Below are 16,634 nucleotides of genomic sequence, written 5' to 3' on the forward strand. Positions count from 1 at the left end.
AACATTGCATCCATTCAAGCTAACGTTATGTTATGATTTAGCACATGTGCCACAGATTTGACATCTTAATCTACTTGATCCACTATGTCTGTCAAGAGTAGCTATTCTACTAGGTGTTAATATGCAACATTTAAACAGCATTTGTACTCATTTACATAAAATGCATTTGTATTTTATCTTTACTCATTTACTGAAAATGCATTTATATTTGTATTTAAAATGTTATTCTACTCATTTGCATTTAAAATGCTATTCCACTAGGCGTTAATAACATAATTGTTTGGCTTATTTTCTGTACTCATTTACTGAAAATGCATTTGTATTTTTTCATTACTTTTCCTTCAGGATTATAGTTAAACCTTCCAGCAAAGATTCTACGATTGCAACTATTTTTAGTCATACGATCTCACGAATTACCACAAGCTTATGACAAGTAGATACTTAGTATGTTTTAAATCGGTAAACCCTTTGTGCTTAATGTCACAAATTTCAGTTTTACTGTTCTATGATGGAACATGGAGTGTATGTTCTGAAGGTACCTAGAGATACCAACGTTAAAGAACGAAGATTATACATATCAAAAGGAATTGTATGTTGGCAGAACTTGAAGATGTTGTCTACAACGCTCTCAACTTAGATTCTACACAACATCAATTAATCTTCAAGTTCATATACCATGTGTGTTTGTCATGTGAGCCATACGTTGTGGAAAATGATGAAGACCTACAAAGTTTTATAGAAGAGTATAGTTCACACAGACCTCAAGACAGATCTCCATTTATTGTTGATGTGTTATCCAGGGTTCCACAGAGTATTAATACTGCTGGATGTGTTGTGAATAGGATACCTACAAGTTCAAGATTTATGACTATTGCCCCACTATCTGCAGTTCCCGAGATAGCTACTTGTAACTCTAATGCTGACATGCGGTCCCCAGCGACCGAACTTCATGTGTCGGAAACTCAACCTGGATTCTCTGAAAATCAAATTTATGAAAACAATGTGCAATCTATGGAACATGATCATGATAATGAGCGCTTCGACATTAATGATATGAATGAATATCGTGGACATGATTATGATCAACATGAACAATTTGATGTTGAGGTCAACACTAATTGTAGTGAAGATGGGTTACAAGACATTTGTTGGACCCAACATTCGGGACTTTCAGCTGGTGATAGTCGACATGGTGAGTCTCCTTATGGTAGTAGTCCAATTGATAATGTGAATGATGATGTGCTTGCCTCTCCTTATACCGAAAACCATTTGGACATTCGACAGGATTCTACCGCAACCATGGCTGAACTTAGGGTTAACCATCGCTTCTCATCCGTCAATGCCCATGAAATCATTCGAATCAACCAACTCATTGCGAGTAATAATGCGCTACAGAAGAAGATTAGTCTTTATGCACTAAGGAGAAATTCTGAATTCAAGGTTAAGAAGTCAGATAGAGTTCGATATGAGGTTGTATGTGCAAAACGACAATTGCATGTGGCAAATGCGTGCTACCAAACTACATGGTGATAATACAGAGGCCTTCATGATTAAGGCCTTCAAGGATAAGCATATTTGCTCTTTTAAATATCATGAAAAGGGATCATCGTCAAGCAACAAGTTCAGTTGTCGGAGACATCATCTAGCCAACGTTTGATGGGATTTCAAAGCAGTACAAACCTCGAGATATCGTGCATGACATTTGCTCTAATTACGGAGTAAACATAAGCTATAACAAAGCATGGGCCGCTAAGGAAGTTGCACTATCAGGTTTGTGGGGCACGCCAGAAGATTCATATGCAAAACTTCCTTTATGGAGTCACGTTTTGAAGAGCAAAAATCCGGGCACGTTTACTCGAATTGAAACTGACGATCAAAACAGATTTTTATATTTTTTTCATGGCACTTGGAGCTAGCATTAGAGGCTTTCAGCATATGCAGAGAGTCGTAGCTATCGATGGAACTACACTGAAGAATAGATATAGAGGTTTGTTATATATTGCATCATGTTTGGATGGGAACAATCAAATTTATCTACTTGCTTATGGAATAGGCCTTGGGGAGACGGATGCGGCTTACACGTGGTTTTTTGAGAGCTTTAAAGAAGCGTTTGGGGATGATCCGAATATAGCTTTTATATCGGATAGACACAACAGCATTGCAAAAGCAATACATACAGTTTTCCCTAATAATCACCATGGCCACTGCACATATCATCTTGGTACAAATTTACGTGCTAAGAAGTTTAAAGGTAATGTCAATGCGATTATATCAACTTTTAATGATGCAGCTAGAGCATATATTGTTGAGGATTTTGATAAGGCCATGCAGCTTTTAGAAGGGGTTAGTATTGAAGCTGTACAATATCTCAAGGATGCAAGTCCTTCAAAATGGGCTAGATCACATTTTCTGGGCAATAGATACAACATAATGACAACTAACATTGCAGAGAGCATGAATTCTGTGCTTATTGATGCTAGGGATAAACCTATTTTGCCATTACTAGATCACATTCGTGATGTCTTGCAAAGGTGGTGGCATGAACGTCGAACTAACGTAGCTGCAATGCGAACTTCTGTTACTAATTGGTTGGAAAAAATCATGCAGGAGCGCTCAAATAATGGCAGAGGCTTACGTGTTATGCCAATGAACTTATATGAGTTTTAAGTTGTTGGCCATGGCATGTTCGTTGGAGTTGTTAACTTAGAAAATAAGACGTGCTCATGCAAGGAATTTGACATTGATGGATTTCCTTATGTCCATGCAATTGCAGCATGTAAGCATCGACATATTTCTCCATATTTCCTTTGCTCGGCGCATTACTCAGTTGACTCACTCCGTGATACATATTCGGAAACCATATATCCACTTGGAGATAAATGTCAGTGGCATGCTCCAAATGATGTCATAAACCAGGTTGTACTTCCACCTCAAATTGGCAAACAGTCAGGAAGATCGAGAAAGAAGAGGATTCAATCTCAAGGAAAGGAGCATCATCAATATAGATGCGGGAGGTGCAAACAGGTTGGTCACAGCAGCCGATCATGCTCCGCCGCCGTACCTCTTGATAGCACTACCAACCAACAGCACCATTGAACCAAAGGCCCATCAATCGCGCGATGCTATATTCAAACAATGGGGCCATGTTATGCAGTATTCGTGTGTATGCAATGTAGTCAGGAATGCAATTAGTTGCTCAACCGCGTAACATGTGTTTTGGCATAATAGACGTTGGTTTTATGTGTTCTTTTGTTGTCAAATTCATCTGTCGTATTGCTTTGATAACATATCATTCCGTGTTCAATTTTTGGTTCAGTTGTTTGTATGTTTCTTACTATTGCATGGATGATATTACTGCCCAATGGTAATGACTGATGCATCATCGGTAATTGACATTTGTACACCGTCGTAAAAGAATCACCACAATTCCATCCGACAACTTCAATCATGTGTGTTCCAACCAATAACATGCTAAATGTAGCATTATTAATGATAAATCCTGACAATGTAAGCAATCAAACGGCATTAAAAAATGACAACGTTCAATTTGTTTTTGCTTCAAAAATTACCGTAGGTTTCGTCGGTAATTACCGAAACCCCTATGGTAATCACATTTTACCAATTTTTTGGGCCCCACAAGTCCCCAACGTGTGTTAAATGAAAAAACATGCAACATATGGATTATCAAATGATCGTAATGAGAGAAAATCCCAAAATTGCTTAAAAAGCTCTCAAATTGGCCAAAAAAATACGATGACTGTAGACCTTCGTTAATTCCCGATGAACCCTTCGGTAACCAACATATACCCTCTGGAAAAATTACCGAAGGTTTCATCGGGAATTACTGAAACCCCTATGGTAATCACATTTTACCAATTTTTTGAGCCCCGCAAGTCCCCTTACGTGTGTTAAATGAAAAACCATGCAAAATATGGATTCTAAAATTATCCTAAGGTGGGAAAACCCCAAAATCTCTTAAAAAGTTCTCAAATTGGCCAAAAAATTACGATGACTATAGACCTTCGATAATTACTGATGAAACCTTCGGTAACCGACACATACCCTCTGGAAAAATTACCGAAGGTTTCATCGGGAATTACCGAAACCCCTATGGTAATCACATTTTACCAATTTTTTGGGCCCCACAAGTCCCCTTACGTGTGTTAAATGAAAAACCATGCAAAATATGGATTCTAAAACTATCCTAAGGGGGGAAAACCCCAAAATCTCTGAAAAAGTTCTCAAATTGGCAAAACAATTATGATGACTGTAGACCTTCGGTAATTCCCGATGAAACGTTCGGTAACCAACATATACCCTCTGGAAAAATTACAGGAGGTTTCATCGGTAATTACCGAAACCGCAGTGGTAATCACATTTTACCAATGTTATGGCCCTCACAAGTCCCATAATGTGTGTTAAATGTAAAAACATGCAAAATATGGATTCTAAAATTATACTAAGGAGAGAAAATCCCAAAATTGCTTAAAAATTTCTCAAATTGGCCAAAAAAATACGATGACTGTAGACCTTCGGTAATTCCCGATGCAACCTTCGGTAACCAACATATACCCTCTGGAAAAATTACAGAAGGTTTCATCGGGAATTACCGAAACCCCTATGGTAATCACATTTTACCAATTTTTCGGGCCCCACAAGTCCCCTTACGTGTATTAAATGAAAAACCATGCAAAATATGGATTCTAAAATTATCCTAAAGAGGGAAAGCCTTAAAATCTCTAAAAGATTTCTCAAATTGGCCAAAAACTATGATGACTGTAGACCTTCGGTAATTCCCGATGAAATCTTTGGTAACCAACATATACCCTCTGGAAAAATTACCGTAGGTGTCATCGGTAATTACTGAAACTCCAGTGGTAATAACATTTTACCAATGTTATGGCCCCCACAAGTCCCATAATGTGTGTTAAATGAAAAACCATGCAAAATATGGATTCTAAAATTATCTTAAGGAGGGAAAACCCCAAAATCTCTGAAAAATTTCTGAAATTGGCCAAAAAAATACAATGACTGTAGACCTTCGGTAACTTTTGCAGAGGGTATATGTTGGTTACCGACGGTTTCATCGGTAATTACCGAATGTCTATACTAATCGAGATTTTTTGGCCAATTTGAGAACTTTTTTAGAGATTTTGGGGTTTTCCCTCCTTAAGATAATTTTAGAATCCATATTTTGCATGGTTCTTCATTTAACACATGTAAGGGGACTTGTGGGGCCCAAAAAAATGGTAAAATGTGATTACCATAGGGGTTTCGATAATTTTCGATGAAACCTTTTGTATGTTTTCCAAAGGGTATATGCTGGTTACCGAAGGTTTCATCGGTAATTATCGAAGGTCTACAGTCATCGTAATTTTTTGGCCAATTTGAGAACTTTTTAAGAGATTTTGGGGTTTTCCCTCCTTAGGATAATTTTGGAATCCATATTTTGCATGGTTTTTCATTTAACACACGTAAGGGGACTTGTGGGGCTCAAAAAATTGGTAAAATGTGATTACCATAGGGGTTTCGGTAATTCCCGATGAAACCTTCGGTAATTTTTCCAGAGGGTATATGTTGGTTACCGAAGGGTTCATCGGGAATTACCGAAGGTCTACAGTCATCGTATTTTTTTGGCCAATTTGAGAGCTTTTTAAGTAATTTTGGGATTTTCTCTCATTACGATCATTTGATAATCCATATGTTACATGTTTTTTCATTTAACACACGTAAGGGGACTTGTGGGGCCCACAAAATTGATAAAATGTGATTACCATAGGGGTTTCGGTAATTACCGACGAAACCTACAGTAATTAAATATTTTTGCCAATTGGAGATCATTTTCGGAACATTTGGAGTTTTGATGTTTGGGGGCAATGATGAATGTATAATTTGCATGTTGTTGCCAGAAACACCCCATTAGCTGAGTATTTGGAGAAAAAAAAATGTTAATTCATATTACCGAAAACGTTTTTGTAATTACCAATGGTGAATCGGGAATTATCGATGCACCATCGGTAATCATCTTTGCTTTAATTTTTATCACAACCGAGGGTCTTCTTTTCTCTTTTTTTTTTTTTTTCAACGGTTATCATTACTAAAGATAGGTTCAGCATATTAAGATAACATTAGTATAGAGTGTCATAACATTAAACATACGATCTACATTGAAAGTTTATTAAAGTACAAATCAACAACATATTTTTTTTTCTAAAAAACATAATGTCTTGCGGGCCAAATGAAGGATTCTCCTCACTAATCTTGTATTCAATAAATTTCAAAGCGTAGACGCCACAATCACCCCTGCAAAATAGCATTAATGATTAGCATTAATGAAAACCAACCACGTGTATTTCCACACGTAACCACAATAAAACAGTAGCACTAGAAGTTGTTTGAAATGACAACACATTCATACCCATTATCTTGGCGGGGTGCATCTTTGATCATGGTTATCGTGAATGGCTCTAAAGTGGGAGGCACGTCCGGATTCTTCTCGTAATATCCCCCATCCCTCAATAGGTAAGGCAGCATATACGTAAGGCATTCTGCATTGTTCAACTCTTTATTCTGGACATATTTATTTCCCATATTTGGATCGTATAAATCAATATGTCGGGCCTTCAGGTCCACACATGCTGCCAACCAATGAGCGCCTCCATTGTTGACAAGGATGTACACCTGCAAATTAGAACATAACCTCATTATCCACAAAATGGGAAACTTAGTGAGAATTTTTTTAAATATATGTAGGGACTTACATAATCACATCTCCGCCACGGCACGCTAGGTTTGGGTGCCTTCCCACGCACATAGCTACAAAGGATCGCATCACATGAATATGTGCTACGAGATGCCCTCCATATGGGATAACGCCCTTTGATGGATGACTGCCAAATAATGAAATATATACAATATAAAATATCATCAATATAACATTAAGCAATGCAGTAACATCCCATCATCTTACCCAAAATAACACGTCTAATATGGCACAGGTGTAGGTGAACATCTTCTCATTCTCAAACAGCCTTTTTCGTATGAAATACGAAATAGTGTCAATATGCTGCAAAACCACATTAAAGGAAATAAATAACAAGTACGAGGTGATAAATAAACCATCATTCCAAACGTAGGAACACAATGATTTTACATGAACATAAAGCATATAACTTACATCGGAATTCAACCATCCTTCAGAGGTAAGTAGCTCAGCAAAAAATTTCTTTCCCACCGTCATATAAGATGTACACACAGTTGCTTCTTTCGGTGCCACCCCATACCACTCATCTAACGCCCTCTCCTTCGATGCATCAATATGTCGATTAAGATTAAATTTGACCTTCTTTTTACACGGGTCGGTGTAAGGAGAGATGACGTGATGTGACTGGTGGTAAACTCTACCGAATCGGCTTGTATCACCAACGTTATGCGTCCAATCTTCCACCTCAATCTCAGCTGATTGGTCATGATGTGTACTGTTAGCTGAAGCACCGATATCCCACCCGAAATGCAAAGGCCGATATGGCACCAAAGCCCAGGAATCCTCCACATAGGGTCCTCCAGGTACGATAGGCTCAAACGGTGTAGTACAATCATCATCCTCCTTCCTACCATTGGAATCGTCTATGGGTGCATCAAATTCTTCAGCTTGCTCTCCAAATGACGGTGCCACAGGGGATGATGGTCGAACCGAAGATGACGGTGAATGGCTGTGCATATGATGTTCGACTTGCAAAATACAATGGTTATTTTGCAGTTCCCAAACTCTAACAACAAATAATTGCTGAATTACAATATATAATTTAATAATGCTGAAACACTAAAGTATACTAAGTTGTCTAAATGATACCTGATACTTTTGTTGGTCAATAACAGAACTAAGCATCTTCCTTAACGCTGCCATCTCTTTATTTAATTCATCAAATTTTGCCTCCAAGCAATCAAGCTAATCAATATCAATATCAAAAACATAAGTCAACATATATTAGTACAACATATGAAATACAAATTTGCGTGCAAGTAACAATTGCATACCCTGAAATTAGCATCTGGAGGGCCACTAGAATGCTCCTCAGCTTTGGATGCATCTTTAGCGCCAACAGTGGCTATTGGTGCTACAAGTGGAGGTGACGTGTAGCGAACTTCATGTATGTTAATTGCTATTGTTCGCCAGTAATCCATAGTCTTCTCCTCATCGGTAGCATTTAACCTCCAGTGCACAACATACTACATGAAATGAAGAAAGGAAAAAAAAAACGTAAATTTGGAAACTGACTATGGTAATGTAACTTGAATGTAGTCGTACCATGTAGTCTAAAAAAAATTTGCCTTACATTGCTATTTGAGGTGAACCAATTATGGACAGCAAAATGGTTCGATTGACTTGTAGCATGCCATCCAAGGATCCTCGGACAACGGGTTTCCCACCGGTCGGCAAATTGGTTACCAAAATCAGGGATTGCTTTAAACCCCCACAACTACAAAATATAAATTATAGGTTATTAAATATAATTTTTAAGTAAACGCTACATGTATTAAATATATTACCGTACCTGAAACGCCAATGGAAAACCTTTTAGGTCATAATACTGTGATTTATTCTTTACTGCACATCCTCTATGGTGGAATGCATTGTGGAATGAGTTGATCGTCTCCTTGTAGCTCAGAATGCCCCAAGGGTAGGAATTAAGTACCTCAATATCAGCAACCAAATCAATGAATTTTCTATTTATTTGCACCTTCGGATCCATTCTGAGTACACCATGAACTAAGAAATATAGTAACGCAATTCCTACAGCATCCCAATCATCCACAAAAAGTGTACCCTTGAATATTCGTTCCAGTTTGGGCAGTTTCAAGTCAGTCCTGTCATCTAGCAACCTCGTGAGTAGCTCCTTTCCTTTGGAAATTTGCATATCATACATGGAAAGGTACCTACAAAACTTTAAGCCACTAATGAGTGCGAATTCCCACTTCGTAAACTGCACTCCAGATCCGCTGAAGTTAAACTCCAGTACTTCTGGATTGTTGGACACAACTTGTCTGCAAAGCAGGTGATGCACTACCTGACCAGAGAACCGGAGGTTCTTCATGTCAAGTAAGTGTCCAAAACATGTTTGTCTATACTTTTCCAGCTGCTCACTTGTGAGGACACTTGTAATTACTTTGTTCGCTTCTATTGGATTCCCGAATGAATGTGCCCTAACTTTAAGTATATCGGCATCCTGAAAGATCTGTTCCTTTGGAGCATCTATGGGCTGCAAAATGAATTACATAAATGGAACTGCCATCAACGATTTAATCATACCCTATTTTTCCACCTCAACTTGATAATAATAATTTTCAACTAAATCTTAAGACATATGGGTTCACATTTTTGCACAAGTGGTAATTACCGATGTAATCATCGGTAATCAACCTACAATGAACTAAAAAAAATCCCGATGGCCATCGGGTGAAGTTTTTCTTGAGTTTTCACATTCATGAATAAATACTGACAGATGTCTTATCATTTACCGCACAAAACAACATAAATGAATATAAAACTTACCATATCAGATGGGGGAGAGGAAAGTGGAACGTGCCCTCGAAGTTTGGCACTTTCCATCTCAGCTTTGGATTTCTGCCTAGTAGTTCGTTGACGCTTAGAGTCGGGTGCTGCTGTGCTACCACCGCGTCTCTTACTTTCCACCTTCTTAACTCCCTTCATAGGTTGACGTTGCAAGTTCCTCTTTGGTGCCATTATAAAGTACAACCTACAAATGTACATTGACAACATTAATAAACTTTTATCTACCTTTAACCACATTGTCAACTATGTATACATATATAAATATCCGCAATCCTCAATTTCATACGCTCACTTCCTAAGGATATTGTGTATGCCATCTACAAAACATTTACTGAACATTTACTGTATAGCAGTGTGTTTACTTCTAAATCTTTCTATCTTCTTCTTCTTTAATTTTTTTTTCTTTTTTGGGGATAAAGTGTGCGTGTTTGCTTCTAGCTAACCATGTACCTAAAATTTTATGCACCGATCTTCTCTCTCTCTCTCTCTCTATATATATATATATATATATCTATACCTTTAGAAAGTACTAACTTTGGAATTCTCAACTTCAATTCTAATTAATCATAAAGTATTTTTCTTTTATCTCCAAGTACTGATTTTTAGTAATAAATTACCCTAGCAAAAAGGAAGAAGAAAAAACTTAAAAGAAAAAAGAAGGTTTGAAAAGCAACGAAGATTTCTAATGCAGCTATAGTCTAAAGTGGGGTTTTAATAGAGCAACCCACAATTATGGCCAATTATGATGCTACATGCAGAAGCAGATAAAGTGAAATATTGAAATGACTGGAGAGAAAGTAGTCAATTCACCCAAAATAGAAAAACAAGAAAGTGAAGTATAGAGGTGGAAGACTACATAGAAGCTACGCAACAGACAGATTGTTATAAGCCAATCAAAAGCAGCCCTTAGACTATATATATACATATCATATTCATGTTATATTTAATTATTTCTTACCATACAATATGTTTAAAAAATGTGCATAGAAAGTTGCAGACTATAATCTGAACATATAGGTTAAACTGGACTGCAACATGTCCACCACTTCTATATGAGTATGTCAACTAATGTAGCTACATCTCTTCCCCATACTGCTTGTGTTTAACCTGATTTGGTTATAAAAGCTCAGACTTACAGACACCTATATATGCTATACAAATCATTCACTTTATATTTATTTTATCTGTATAATTAGTTTAGGGTCAAGGATTATTCTGTATACAAATCCAAAAAGAAATATAATTAGTTTCCTAAGGGTCAAGTACGTTTTTGAAAAAATTCTTCTTTTCAACCCACAAAAGCAGTTTTCTAGACAGAGTTTGAGTGTCATGCACTAGTGAGATAACACCTTTAGCTTAAGGGTTTAAACTTTGATTAGGGTAAAAATCCTTATATCCCTAAGTTGTAACAAATATATTTATATATATATACATATATTATGTTTTTTTATTACAAACTAACATTATTCTTCATCAAATTCATTGATTTCCCTGCCTTCATCCTTTGTTTATTTTCCATGCTCAGGGATGTCGATGGAACCCAAAAAAATTAAAAAAAAATTAAAAATGACGTGTCGTCTGGGTGTCATTCATCCCAGATGACATGTCGTTCGATCCATCTTCAACCTTTGTCCGGGTTGACCCGAACTCGCCTGAACCGGTCCCAATCCGATTCTTGACCTGGTTGTTTCTCCCACCTTCGGCCACCGTTCAAGGCCAAACCGGTCCCATTTTTTTCCTCTCTTCATTTCCTACTAATACCCAATATCAATCTATCCTAAAACCTAGGTTATAATCACTTCCATACAAAAACCTAAATCTTCAAAAATTCCACATTTTTAACCGGTTCTAAACACAAATCACAAGTTTCAATGTCTCACGTTATACTAAATATGTAAGTATTTAACGGTAAGGCAGCAAATAAACACAAAAATAAAAAATAAAAACTCACACGGGTCCACGGCAAGGCAACAAATAAACACAAAAACAAATCCACACCGGTTACGGCAAGGCTAAAAATTCACACAAAAACAAACCCACACCAGTCTCACGGCAACAAATAAACAAAAATATTCAAACAATTACCTCGGACAGTGCTGAGATGAGATGAACTTTTGTTTGGCTTTTCCACGGCAACTTTGGTTTTTTGTATTTATATGTATTCATGTAAAAACAAGTTTGTTTAGAAAAAATAGATTTTTGTTTTGTTTAAAATATAACAGGATATCTAAGTCATTTTTTTGTTTTTTTGTTTTAAGGTTAAAATAGATATTGAAGGGTAGCAAAAAAAAAAAAAAAAAGATAGCAAATGAAGGGGTAGAAATTGTGAAGCTCATTCCTATGGGGGCATTGGGCCAAATTCGCCAAAAAAAAAAGGGGAATTTGGCCCAATGCCCTCATAAGGATGAGCTTAACGATTGGTACTCCTTTATTTGCTATCTTTTTTTTTTTACCCTTCAATACCCATTTTAACCTTAAAACAATGAGAAATAACTTGGGTATCCTTATTTTACTTTCCCAGTATCCATTCTACTAAACGCTAATATCATTTAGGGCTGATGCCCACAAGCAGCAGCAGCAAGAAGAATCTAGGTCTGCTCAACTTTCGAGTGAAGTGAAAAGTACTTCTTTACTCGCAGATAAGGAACAAAGGACGTCTTTGAAATTTGGGTTTTCTTCTAAAGGTGGCACTTCTAAGGTATAAGTTCAAGGATCTTAATATTTTGTATAACTCTAATATTTTTGTCAATGAGTCTTATGTCCATAAACTATTATTTTTCTTGCCATACAGAAATCATCTGGTGCTACTACAAAGAAGCCAAAAGTAGCCGTTGCCTCAGTTTTCAACAATGATAGTGATGAAGAAAAGTGAGGCCTATTGTTGTAAACTTGGCATGACCACTGTATTCTATCAGCAGCTCCAATTGGCTTCTGGGTTAGCATTTATGTTGTACAAGTTAAACTGTACGTGCAGTAGTGTTTTACACTTTGTAACGGATAGAGTTTGACCATCTGTTTATAGGTTTTGCTCTCCATCCACACAGAATAATCGAATATTAACAGACTATATATACTATTTGTAAAGTTTGATTTTTATGATGAATGCTTAATTTTTTTCACAATTCTTGTTATCCTATTGGTTTTTATTGGTTTCATAATCAGGATGATAGTGAAACCCATGCAGCGTCCAAGGGGCATCTTGAAAATTTTATAGATTTTAATATTTGCCTTGCCTGTTCATTGGCGTGCCATCGCCATATATTTATCCAGATTTTGAATTTCAATTTGAAAAATATTTTGAAACTAACTGAAAAGGTAATGCTAAATGAAAGCATAATGTGTCATGTTCATGTAAAATTCCTTATTATACAAACTCATTGAGCAAATTGTGTTGAAATCAAAACTGAAGAATGGCTCCATACATTTTAAGATACATCTGTAATTTGATCCAAAAAACTACACATACGAACCAATTTCTTGTTCTTTGATCGGTTCAGACGTAGAAATTTTATTTATTTCGGATCAATTTTAGGGAAAATATCATTTACACCTTTTTAATATTATCTTAATCATATCTAAATCTATATTTATAAAAAAAATCATATTCAAAATTTATCTGTCAATTAAAAATCATGTATAATAAATATTAAGATGGTTTATATAAAATTTATCCTCCTACACACAAAAGTACGCATATTTCTTCTTCATCATCTAAGGTTGACATATACTAAAAAATAGAGAGGAAACTTTACCATTTAAATTAAACTCCACCATAATTTTTTTTTAAAAAAAATAAAATTCTGCCCATGTTTTGCATGTTGTTGCACGAAACACACACTAAGGGACTTGTGGGAGTCAAAAAATTTGTCAACTATAATTACCGAAGACCCTTCGGTAATTACCGATGAAACCTTCGCTAATTTTTCCAGCAATGGCAATTTGATTACCAATAGTTTCATCGGTAATTACCGAAGGTCCTACGGTAATCATATTTTTTTAGCAATTTTAGAACTTTTTCCTTACTTTATGGGGATTTTGCTGTTTAGGATCATTGATGAATGTATATTTTGCATGTTCTTGTACGAAACACACATTAGGGGACTTGTGGGAGTCAAAAAATTTGTCAACTGTAATTATCGAAGGCCGTTCGGTAATTACCGATGAAACCTTAGGCAATTTTTTCAGCAAATTCAATTTGATTACCGATGGTTTCATCGATAATTACCGAAGGTCATACAATAATTAATTTTTTTTTGGCAATTTTAGAACTGTTTCCGAACTTCATGGGGATTTTGCTATTTAGGATCATTGATGAATGTATATTTTGTATGTTGTTGCACAAAACTCATATTAGGGGACTTATGGGAGTCAAAAAAATTTGTCAACTGTAATTACTGAAGGCCCTTCGGTAATTACCGATGAAACCTTCGGTAATTTTTCCAGCAAGGGCAATTTGATTATCGATGGTTTCATCGGTAATTACCGAAGGCCTTACGGTAATCAAATTTTTTTGGCAATTTTAGAACTTTTTCCGAACTTTATGGAGATTTTGCTGTTTAGGATCATTGATGAATATATATTTTGCATGTTGTTGCATGAAACACACATTAAGGGACTTGTGGAAGTCAAACAATTTGTCAACTGTAACTACCGAAGGCCTTCGGTAATTACCGTTGAAACCTTCGGTAATTTTTCCAGCAAGGGAAATTTGATTACCGATGGTTTCATTGGTAATTACCGAATGCCCTACGGTAATCAAATTGTTTTCGCAATTTTAGAACTTTTTGCGAACTTTATGGGGATTTTGCTGTTTAGGATCATTGATGAATGTATATTTTGCATGTTATCACAGAAAACACACATTAAGGGACTTGTGGGAGTAAAAATATTTGTCAACTGTAATTACCGAAGGCCTTCGCTAATTACCGATGAAACCTTTGATAATGTTACCAACAAGTTCAATTTGATTACCGATGGTTTCATCGGTAATTACCGAAGGCCCTACAGTAATCAAATTTTTTTGGCAATTTTAGAACTTTTTCCGAACTTTATGGGGATTTTGCTGTTTAGGATCATTAATGAATGTATATTTTGCATGTTGTTCCACGAAAAACACATTAGGGGACATGTAGGAGTCAAAAAATTTATCAACTGTAATTACCGAAGGCTCTTTGATAATTACCGATGAAACCTCCTGTAATTTTTCCAGCAAGTTCAATTTGATTACCGATGGTTTCATCGGTAATTACCGAAGGTCCTACGGTGATCAAATTTTTTTGGCAATTTTAGAACTTTTTCCGAACTTTATGGGGATTTTTCTATTTAGGATCATTGATGAATGTATATTTTGCATGTTGTTGCACGAACACACCTTAAGGGACTTGTGGGAGTCAAAAAACTTGTCAACTATCAGCATCGGTAATTACCAATGCACCATCCGTATTCATTTTTTTTAAAAAAAATATTTTCACTTTTTAAGGTCTATTTCTCTCTTATTTGGTTTCAGATAAACACTATTTAAATGTTTTCATTTCTTAATGTCTTTTTTTTCTGTTATTTTGTCAACGGTTATCATTAATAAAGCTAGATTTAGCATGTTCTTGGTGGAAACACACACACTATCGAAGCTATCGAATGGAATTGTGGTGTTTGGGGAGTATTACGATAAGAATCCGGACATGCTTTCTAGTTTAGATCCATTCAGGATGACTATGATCATAGATGCACCCCGCCAAAATAATGAGTATGAATGTATTGTCATTTGAAATTAACTTTTATTGATGCTTTATTATTGTGCTTACATATGGAAATACACATGGTTGGTTTTCGTTATCAACATATTTGATGCCATTTCATTAAATGTAATTCTGCAGGGGTGATTGTGATGTCTTTGCTTTGAAGTTCATCAAGTACAAAAGCAATGAAGAGGACGTTTTATTTGGTCCAGATTACATAAGTTGGTTTAGGAAGAAATACGCTGTTGATGTGTATTTTAATAAAGTTTCAATGTAGATCGTACGTTTATGACTTCGACATCCAACTAGCGTTATGTTGCACATCTCTAACCTAAAATATAATTGCGGTATCTTGAGTATTCATTATGTTGGCTGAACTTCCATTTCACAACTCATAACTCGACATACATTCCAAGAGTATAAACATTTTGAAGCAATCAGTCAAAAAATAAAAAAAACACAATAATAAAAACAGCATAAATCCATTGCACAATGCAGCGCTGCGAAAGCATAACAAGCAATAGGAGAAGAAAAAAATTAAAGGTTCGAAATTATAAAAACAAAATTATGCCACTTGCAAGTCACCATTTGAGAATGTATGAAAAAAGAAATAGATAGCTCCATAAACATCAGTAAATTATAGGAAATTGTCACATACAAAGGCATAGATGAACTCTCTCATCAATCACCCAATGGCCTAGAAAAGGGCCACTTCTAAATAGAACTGAATACAAATGCTAAAAAGTATTTACTTTACAGGACCATATCTTAGCATCAAACCTTGAGTAGGTTCATCCTTAGATGGCTGATCCTTGTTTGGTGTAGACTTGGATGGATAAGCTTGAGCATAGTTTTATGCCATTTTTCTTCTTTGTGTTCCTATTCAATCACTTTCCTACGTTCTCCTCAATCTTCTGGCTGGTTTCACAATCTTATTTAAAGCACCTACAACCTAAGAAGCTCCAGAAAATAAAACATTCTTCGTTGAGGCAAAACCTGCACTAGTAACTTTTATGCTCTACAGTTGCAAAGGCTGTTCAATTTTTTTTCTTCTTTGAACACCTGAAATTTCTGATCCACTTCAATCACCATCACTTATTTTGTCAGTGATTTTTTTTTTCTACTTTAATCAAAAGAAGGCAACATGTTGAAGACAATAGGTGTCTGTCATCAAAGTTGTTTGCTTTGCTGATTGCAATTTTGCCTAAGACAAAACTCTTTTCTAGCATGTTGCTAAGAGCTAACCACATCTTCTACCTTTCAAAATGTAAAGTAATCAACTCTAGGAGGCAGAGCTTTATTATCAATTTCCTACATATACGAGT

This window comes from Ziziphus jujuba, chromosome 10, assembly GCF_031755915.1.
Source record: "Ziziphus jujuba cultivar Dongzao chromosome 10, ASM3175591v1".
Lineage (NCBI taxonomy): Eukaryota > Viridiplantae > Streptophyta > Magnoliopsida > Rosales > Rhamnaceae > Ziziphus > Ziziphus jujuba.